This window comes from Pogona vitticeps, chromosome 8, assembly GCF_051106095.1.
Source record: "Pogona vitticeps strain Pit_001003342236 chromosome 8, PviZW2.1, whole genome shotgun sequence".
NCBI classification, from domain to species: domain Eukaryota; kingdom Metazoa; phylum Chordata; class Lepidosauria; order Squamata; family Agamidae; genus Pogona; species Pogona vitticeps.
In genome coordinates, this window is record NC_135790.1 from 6,127,220 (window position 1) to 6,137,663 (window position 10,444).

Sequence of the window (10,444 nt, forward strand, 5' to 3'; positions counted from 1 at the left end):
CCCGTAGCCAGCCGCCGCCATTTTGATGGTGAGATTCTGGAGTCTAAAAAAGAGTAACCTTTCCTAGCTCTGTCCCAATGTGGCAATTTTCACAGAAAAATCTGTGAAATGTTCTCTTCTGCTTCTCAAACAGGACTATGAAATTTAGAGAACAGCCTTCAGGACCACCACGCCCCCCCCCCAATACAAGAGCCTTTCCCCTGCAGAGGATAATGTACAATTACCTTGACTCAGGAGGGTCTTTATATAACAGAAGCAAACTCTGTCCAATACCCTGTTTGTTTGGACCTTCCTTGGCTTCAAGGTCATTGATTTGTCTTTGGAAGACAGCACAGTGTCCCTAGGAAAGGAGCCCGGTAACTCATGCCAGATGGCTCTGAGATCACTTTTTCTCAGCTTCTAACACCCTCCTTCCTCCCTGATCCTCATGGGGGCCATGCAGAAATAAATCATCTCATAAGCATCAGGCAGGAGTCAGATCTGTCTCCCTGATTCTCAGGGGAGAACCTCTTATTTTGTTTACCATTTCCAAATTATTCTTGGAAGTGACACTTCTAATTTCAGAGACACAACGTTAGTACAAAAGCATTAAGAGAGAGTTAGTAGAAAAGGGTCACAAGTTATGTTAACTGCTCATGAGCTCACTAAGTTTCCCATTTTTGTCACTCTGTCCAGAGCATGGACAGAGTTCCTACTCCAGTCCTCTGAAGATGCCGGCCAGAGAGACTGGCAAAACATCAGGAAGAACAACCTTCAGAACACAGCCAAAGAGCCCGAAAAACCCACAACAACCATATTACATCCTGGCTTTGTTTGTTTGTTTGTTGTTCATGGAACAAAAGAAAGTATATGCTGATCTCCAACTAATACTTACCCTGTAAACAAACTCCTGAGGTGGGTTCGGTGATTAGCCCCAGTTTACATGATGACCTTCAAGCCCAAGTTTAAACCCACATATTCCCAGTCTATGTCCGATATTCTAACCACTACAACATGCCGGTTCTTTACAGGAGAGGAGACCTCATCAAACCATATTTGTAATGCAGATGTTCCGACTGGATCAAATAACTCATCAGACACACCACATTCAAAAACAGTGCTACAAATGTTAAAGGCTAGAGGTTCTTATTTCATAGGGGGCAGTGAATCCATTTTGGAGTTCAGTTAGAATGTACCAAGAGTTTTTCGAGGTTCTCAGCCTCTTCTAGGGATAGGAGTCAGTACCCTGGGTACCATCTATAAAGGGCAGACTAAAACCCAAAACAGATTGACTGCCCCTGTAAAACTGGAGTCATCCGCCTCCACTGAGCTAGACATGAAGTATGGCTTGCTTGTTACTTATACTTTTCATCATCTCTGGTTCCTCTATTGAAGCAAATGGTTCCTAGCTACTTTATAGTAACAATTTATTAGTGAACCTGCCTAACATCAGTAACAGCATTTCCTCCCATGGCCTCCTCAACAGATTTAGTACATCTGACATGCCAGGGTTTTCTTTTCAAAGTTCACAACCATCTCCCAATGCTTTTAAAACTTCTTCTAGGATTTCTGCTGGGATGTGTTCTTATAAAATTACATCCCAATCCACTTTCTCCAGTTCATAAGCATGCCTATCATAGCCATCTCTCTTTTCCAAGGACAGATCTATCAGCTTTCCAAATACATTCCTCAACTGCACATGTTGTGTCCAACTGCATATTAAAAAGCAATTTATAAGGGCCATCCGTTTTGGGGCTTCTGAATAAATTCACATGAGAACGTGCTGTTAAAGTCACTTAAACATCACTTTCTTGTCATGCAATGCCTTAGAGAACTGGCTCTCTGAAGGAAGGAAACTCTCCACCTGCTCTTTCTGGGGCAAAAAAATCTATGACGAAACCCTCCCAATGCTATATCACTTTATTCAAGATCTCCCAATTAAAATGGAAATTTTAAAAAGCAGTGTTCTAGGATAATTAGGCCTAACTCTCCTCCCACATCTTTTGAAATCCCTTGAGACTTTTTTCCAACTGCAAAGCTACAATGGGTAAAGGCTGTGCGTGCATGTGTGTAGAATACTCATTGCTGCTTTACTGCTATTTAAAATGATACGTGAAACACTTAGGAATTAAATATATGCAACTCTTCTTAAAATATTCTGGTCCACAGAATAGATGGAAGCTGAATGCTGGGGGAGGGGGGGAGTCTGTGCAAAGCAGGCATAATGCTCTCGCTTCCTCCACGTTCCTGTGTAGCTTTGGGAGGATCAGACTGCATGGAAAGGTCACCAGAGTAACAGCATAGCTATCATGTCCCTACCTATAGTGTGTGTGTTCTAGGAGGGCTGTGGATGGCCTTACATGTGCTGAAAGGTAAAGGTTCCCCTTGACAATTTGTCCAGTCATGCTCAACTCTAAGGTGCGGTGCTCATCCCTGTCTCCAAGCCGTAGAGCCAGCGTTTGTCCGAAGACAATCTTCTGTAGTCACGTGGCCAGTGTGACTAGACACAGACCTTCCCACCGTGGTGGCACCTATTTATCTACTCACATTTTTTACATGCTTTTGAATTGCTAGGTTGGCAGGAGCTGGGACAAGTGATGGGAGCTCACTCTGTCACGTGGATTCAAACTGCTGTTCTTTCAACCTTGAAGCCCAGAGGTTTTGCGGTTTAATCCGCAACACCATCACATCCCATTATGTGCTTTAGCCTTGTTAAATAATTTCTTCCTTGACTTTTCAGAGTTGGATATTCAAGTTAGTGTGAATGCATGAGAAACAGACCCTTCAGGGGAACAGGAAACCTCTGGTTTCTGAGACAGGATGACTTTGCTCCGTTAAAAATGCCTCTTTATATAAACATGGAGGTGTTGGGATGTTGCAGGTTACTTGGCTATTATAAAAGGAGGTCAAAAAAGGTTGGGAATACTGATTTAAAGCATGTATCTTTCCCAATAACTGAAATGGGCTTATCTGTGTTTTTTCAGCCGGACACATTTCAGACATTTTCATTTTAAAATGTGTGTTTCATTCTGTTGCCCATCTACTTATTATATCTTCAATATTCCTTTCCCTAAAACCTTGCAAATGTGTGATGCAAATGTGTGAATTGTTCAGGTGACGGGCGCGGCTTCTCACTTCTGGCAGCTCGTCTCATGAGGTGCAAAAAGGCTGCTTTTGTTGAGACTGTTAAATCTAACGAAACTTTTTTCCTCACCTTCCTTTTGCTTTGGCCCTGGAAGTCTTGAGGTAAAAAAAATGTAGCAAGAGTGAGAGGTGAGGAAGACAAAGAGAATCTTCCTCCTCTGACATCTTTGGTGAAAATTTTCTCAGGATAATGTTACTCTGGCTGTCATAAGGAATTTGATGACATCTTGGTGCTGTTGAGAGTCAAATAAAATAAAATAAAATAGAAAATAATTTCTAGTCAAGACCAGCCCCTCTTGGCATGGCAAGAGAGCACTCTGAGGAATTATTTCTCATCTATCTTAACAGATCTTGGCTCTAAGTTTAGATCAAGGCGCTGTTTTCCTCACCCTCTTTATTGTTTTCACCATTTGTGTGAAATAGTAAAATTACTGCTTCTGCACAAAACTTGTGGACTTGGTCACTCTAGGTGCACACATGCACAATGAAAACAAGGGGATAGGCTGATTGCCCACAAAGACACAAACAACATTTACAATTCCACCTAACCTCTGGAAATTACAATCTAAGTAAGAGTTTTTGTCTGGGAGGGATCTTTCTGAACTGAGGGTGAATGTCAATCAATCCAGTAGCAAGCAATTGTTGCAAGCAAAATCTGCCTCAGATTTTGAAGAGACACACACCTCTTTTCTCACTCTTTTTAGTCAGACACTCTGTGTTCAATTAGCTAGTATGTAGTCAAACTCTTTCATGTAGTCAGTATGCAGCTAGTTAATTTCTGTTCATGTAAGTAGTCATTATTTTTCTATAGAATGCTGTTTATTTTGATCTATTCATAAATGTGAGTAAAATGGCACTTTTTATTCTTTCTCTTATCAGTGTCTCTGAGTATGTTATTGAGACAGCAAGTGCCAGTTGAGGAGAACTTCGCAATAAGGGGTGGTCTACTGTGGGGAGACCTGACGCTAATCCTGCTCTGTAGGTCCTTGAATCTTTTCTGCTGCATAGCTAGAGGTTTTTTAAGCCACTAGATTTCCACATTCTACCAACAGTAACGAAGTAAGAGTTGCCACATTTTCCAGAAATGTATGAACATTACTCATAAGAATGCACAAATTTTCTGTGACTCTCTGGGATTTTTTTTTTAAAAAACCCTCATTGCTTACTACACAAAACCTGATCAAATCAGGGCTTTGTTTTCTTGCCCGAGCTTTTGCCATTCTCATATGTGGTCTGAGCATAGCCATGCTTCTGGAGAGATTCAGAATACAACACAATCGTTTTCAGGCAGTCCTATGAGCAACCTGCGCTGGCCCTCTTGTGTTGCTGGGCTTTTAGTGTGCTGAAGTGAAATAATCCAAAGGACCTGCTAACTCTGCCATGCATAATACAAGGAGATCCTTTTCCATCTTTAACTATTCAGGATTGGTGTCATTAATTAATGAAAGCAGGAACCATCTCATACGCTCCTGTGTCAAGAAAAGACAAGCACCATGTGGATAAAGTGTCAACATGTACATCTCTGATTCTTTTCACACCGAGCTCAGAAAGAGATGCTGCACGACAGCCATCAGGACTCCAGGTGTGTTTGGGGAGCTATAGTCCAAAATCATGCAACTTTCCCAAAACTTATTTTACAAGCATTCTACCTTCACAATACCTGTCATCACCATTGATTCCTGCCATCCTTCTTCACTGTTTTGGATGCGGAAGGACCACACAATTTTGACATATACTCATACCACCTGTAGTTCCATTAAATGTACAGTGACGGATCACTTCGAGATTTATGGAGCCTGTGTCAATATGTCAGGCCTTTGAGGAGCTGCTGGACTGCCAGTGCCCTGACACGATCCACCATTGATCCCTGTCCTGGACCAAACACTAGATGAGCATCCAGGACCATCATCTGCTACACGTCTCATAGCTGAGAAACTAGAAGTGGGCTCTGACGAACTAAGACCCAGTGACCCACCTACCTTTTACTACCACCAGGGAAGCTAAAGGTGACCCATTGACAGAGGAGGGGGTCCACTAGAACAGTGGTTCCCAAATTTTTGCAACTCGTGGTTCCCTTGTCTTACTGGCCACTGTCCGTGGCTCCCCCAATATGACACTTTGGGTGAAGAGGGAGAAGGGAGGGGGAAGCTTGGCTTGAGGACTACAGTACTTCTGAAGATTCCATGGCATCCACAGCAGGGTTGATCGTGCCCCAGTGCTGCCGCAGCGCACAGTTTGAGAACCACTTCATTAGATGACATATGGCTTCAGTCCAATTTTCTGGGCACAATTCAAGGAGCTGAATCACTTTTATTAAAAGATATGTAGCTAAGGCCAGTGTAGAGTAGTGGATAGAATGATGGACTAGGACTCTGGAGAACAGGGTTGAAATCCCCACTTTGCCATGAAAACTCACTGGGGTTGTAGAACTGATAAAGCCACTCCTTAAATACTTCACTTACCATAAAAGCCCCTATTAAGGTGCCTATACGTCAATCATGACTTGATGGCACATAACAGCTTAGCAGAAACCAAACACCACTTGATGCTCCAAGGGGAAGTGATGTGCACATCTGAGCAGCACTTTGAAAATGCTACCTGTGTAGACTACATCTCCCAAAATCCTTCAGCTAGCATGGATCCTGGAAGTGACAACTTTTCCAAGCTTTGCACCTGAGGCTCCCTATCAGATCTTCCCTCAACATCTCATGATCCATTGAAGGAGCAATATCATCATACATTTCCATCACACTCACTCTTCCTCTTGTGTCATTTTATTTTGCTTTATTTTATTTTATTTGTAGACTAAGAGGGAATGGACATCTCTCCATGGAATTCTGGTACGAGAATCTCTCTTTGTTCTGGCCTTAAGCCATCTATGCCTTAGGGCAGTGATGCCGAACCTATGGCACGTGTGCCACAGCTGGCACACAGAGCCCTCTCTGTGGGCACCCGAGCCATAAGTCACCATCGAGAAATACTTACCCGTCCTCTGATCCCAGATTTTGGCACTCCCCTCTGCTGGTGCATGGAGGATTGGAGGACTGGTAAGTATTTATTTCTTAATACTGCCCATAGGGAAAAAAGTGCAAGCATTTAACCCTTACAGTGCAGGAGCAGTTGTTTTTTCTAAACTAAAACCTCAGTATTCAGGTTTTAATTGCGGTGTTGGCACTTTGAAATAAATAAGTTGATTTTGTGTTGCAGTTTGAGCACTTGGGCTCAAAAAGGTTCACCATCACTGCCTTAGGGGAAAGGGTTCCCAAACTTTGATCCCCAGATGTTCCTGGACTAAAACTCCCAGAAGTCTTCACTACTTGCTATGCTGGCCAGGATTTCTGGGAGTTGTAGTCCAAGAACATTTGGAGACCCAAGGTTGGGAACCACTGCCTAAGAGTACAAATGGCAGATTATTTCTTTATTTAACTTATATGCCGCCCACACTACCCAAAGCTCTCTGGGCGGCTTACAGCAATTTGAATACAATAAAAAGATGAGATGCCACTTATCCATTTCTCCTTGGTCACACGTCTACCTAAAGATTCTAAACCAAAGCCAAGATTCTGCAGCTGGAAAGGGCTGTTCTATGTTTGACTGTCCAGACTGATTGGCCGCTGGGCATAGAGCCTTTTGCTTGGCTCTTTAAACTGGCTCAGAAACAGCTCACAGAAGCCAGTAATTAGGACTCTCTCTTTCTTTCTGTCTTCCAGTCCTTCTGGAATACAATAATTTCAGTACAGGGAAATTTATTTCTCTAGACCTTTGCCAGTCCCTTGTTACAAATGAATGCAGTATTTTTCTTCTGGCTCTGCTTGTTTTGCAACAAGCCCATAACAAGACTGCGCTTCAACCGCTGATGCATTGCAGATAAAAATGTAGATCAGCTCCACTGTTTGGCAAGCAGCCCAGCAGGATGTAGTGCTAGCTAGACATCTTCCTCCAACTGGGGTGTTTTGAAAGCCATTCTTAGCCTCAGAGCTCTAAAAGCCTATCCAGGTTTTCACTGTCCTTGTGAAATATGAACAGGATCCTCATAACTCTCTCCCACATTAACCTCAGTCCATTGGCTTAGAACACATAATGAGTTCTGAATAATTTTCTGTCCGCATTAGAATTCAAGTACAGTAGAACCAAGCCCCCATCCCCATGGATGCTGAAAAGCGCAGATATAGAAACTCTATATATTGCATTGCCTCTGGTTCCCTCTAGTGGTCAATTCTGCTAACACACCTTGGAAATGGGGGGTTTGTTTAATATTTTCAGGCAGTGGATAAGTGAAACTTTGGATACTGATAACATAGATTCAGTGGTCCTACTGTATACTGAGAATCCGCAATAGGATCAGAGTTCTTGCCAAGGTTTAGTTTACACTTATATGTCTTGCATTTTGTGAACCCACTGAGAATTCCAGTTCTATTTATATTGGTTCACCATAAAGAAGATAACCTTTTTTATCCTGTACTAGCAAATTGCATTGGCTGGACAGAAAATAAATCAAAGACAAAAAAGCAAAATGTCTTTTTTATTCCACCATATTCTTTTCCTTTTGTCTGTTAAAACACCTAAAACTTTATATAGCAAGTGGCTAAAACTTAGCAATGTTCATTTACAGCTGTGCAGGTGACAGCAGCCAGAATCCTACTGAAAATTTAGACTTGCCTAAGCAAAATCGCATTAGACTTAGTTGTCAATCGTTGCTCACTAGTGACATTTTGGTTGTATTACTGGGCATGTTTCCAATCTTGCAATTAAGTATGTGCTCAGGAACACAAGCAGTACCGTGTTGATGAGCAGGAATTGGCCACCATGGTTTTCTCTTGCAGAACCGTCAATTCCAATAGGATTCTCGCCAATGCCTCAGGATGTCTCCTATGTAAGCCTTGTTGTGCATGAATTTTGGTTCTAATTCTGGGGAATTAAAATGTGCCATCATCAATGACTATGTTTCTGGTATTTATCTTATTTTTCTGTGTATAAGACACCCCCAAAATCAAGAAATCTAAGTGGGGCTTAGCAAATGTGGGGGGAAAGGGATAAAAGTGCTGCAGAATCGCTTTGATCCCTGCTTTCCCCTCCACTTGTTTTTGTTCTCTCTTCAGCTTACTTCCGTGTATAGGACGACCCTCAATTTTTAGTCTAAAGATTTTAGACAAAAGTATAGTCTTATACACGAAAAAATATGGTATGTTGTATTTAGTTTTGTGTATTTTTTAACTGTTTGTAAACTGCCCAGAATAGTGCTTCAGTATATCACTCAATCAATCATTTGGATTCCTTAATATGAGCTATCTTAATGTCAGTCATCATGAGACAATGGGCTTCTGCCAGCCCCATGGTATTCTTCAAAATGTGTACATTTTAGGAGGTTTTTCACAACTCAGGTTGTGAGCAGATTCTTGACTACAGTACTGCTGTTCAACCACTGCACCATATGTCATGTGTGCACTTAGCTTCACAAAAGGAAAAGACCTTCAGTTTGCAAAGAAACAGAAGTTTTCTGCAAATATTCTTTTGTGCTAATTGCTAAAACCTACATTAAAAACACGGCTTGGCGATCTTGGGCTCACACCAAAAGCATAATCTATTGGCGAATCGGGGGGGGGGGTTCCTTTAAAAGCTGCATCTTGATTCTGAGCCCCCAGTGTTGACCTGAATCTCAGCAGTAGTTAGGTAACTTCATATCCCTATAGTCATCCTTAGCCCAGCCTTCTAAAGAACGTCTGTTACCAGGATATCCCAGGGAAGGAAAGGGTGATCATTCAGCCAATTTGATTGTGAAGTACAAATATGCTCTTTGGCTTGAAAAGAATGTCCGCATTTGACCTCGTGCTATCATAGGATGCTGCCTCTGCCACTTTGGACTCCATTTGAGTATTGCACTAGCGTAAGTTCACTTTGGAAATTAAAAAAGTTGCAAAGTCAACCTTGCTCCCTGCCAAGTGCTTTTATGCAATTGTCCTTTGTCTTCTGACACTTTGAAAATGGAGAGAGTTATTTATATAGGCTCCTTGACATCTACAGACTAAAAATCAAGGTTTGGGGTCTTGTGAGGTGAGATGGAGAGGAGCAAAAGGCCACCCTAGTATATATGTATGTGGATATGTATTTGATTTATATACCTCCCCATTAGTGAAAGCACTACACTGGGCAGTTTACAAGATCAAAGATGAAATCTTGCATTAAAGATTAATTCTTGTATTCAAGATACAAGATTAAAATTTACACCCCTCAACCCCTAGTAACAAAAATACGATAAAAAACAATAGGCAATGCAGCAAACAGTAAGTAAATCATAAATAACTAGAGATGGGCATGAATCACCAGTTTGGTGTTCATGCTAGTTTGCTTATCAACTGAATGGGTATTTGGCACTTCAAAGCCCCACCTCCTCTGGCAGGACCCACTCAGAGTCAGTGGTTTGGCTTCTCTACCCCGCCTCCTCTGGACGCTGCCTCTGAGTGGGCGCCCACCCGAGGGAGCAAGGTGCTGAAGTGCTGAACACCTATTTGGCCGATAAACAAACTGGCACAAACCACCAAATGGGCAGTTCAGTGCCCTTCTCTATAAATAACCCTACAATTAGTGTAAAAATGTCCAGCATCCAGAAGAATGCGGCGGCCAGACTCCTTACTGGAGTGAAAAAATACCAACATATCTCTCCTACTCTGGCTATGCTGCACTGGCTGCCCATCCGTTTCCGCATTGACTTCAAAGTGTTAATGCTTGCATATAAAGCCCTAAATGGTATAGGACCTCGATACTTGGCAGAACGCTTACTCCCAACTAGTTCTACCCGTGTCACCCACGCGAGCCAGGAGGTGAGGCTGAGGAGCCTGACGCTGAGGGAGGCCCGGAAGGAAAGAACCAGAAACTGGGCCTTCTCGGCGGTGGCTCCTCACCTCTGGAATAACCTACCTCCGGAGATTCATGCTGCACCCTTGCTGGGTACTTTTAAGAACCAACTAAAAACGTGGATGTATAGGCAGGCCTTCCCTTCCAGTTAATTCCTGTCCTCTTTCCTTTTTGATTCTTTTTCTCTTTATTTGATTTATTTTGTATTTTCCCCATCTTGCAGAACCATTTAATTAATGCATTGTTATAAATTTTTCTTGAACTTGTTATCCTTTATGTTGTAAGCCGCCTAGAGTGGTCGAAATGACTAGATAGGCGGGGTATAAATACAATAAATAAAATAAATAATAATAATAAATAAGAGACATTTAATAAAGGCAGATTTAAATGATTCCACCGTTACCAGTTTCCTAAATGTAAGGAGGGAAGGAGCCTGGTGTATCTTGAATGGCATTTTGTTCCAGAGACT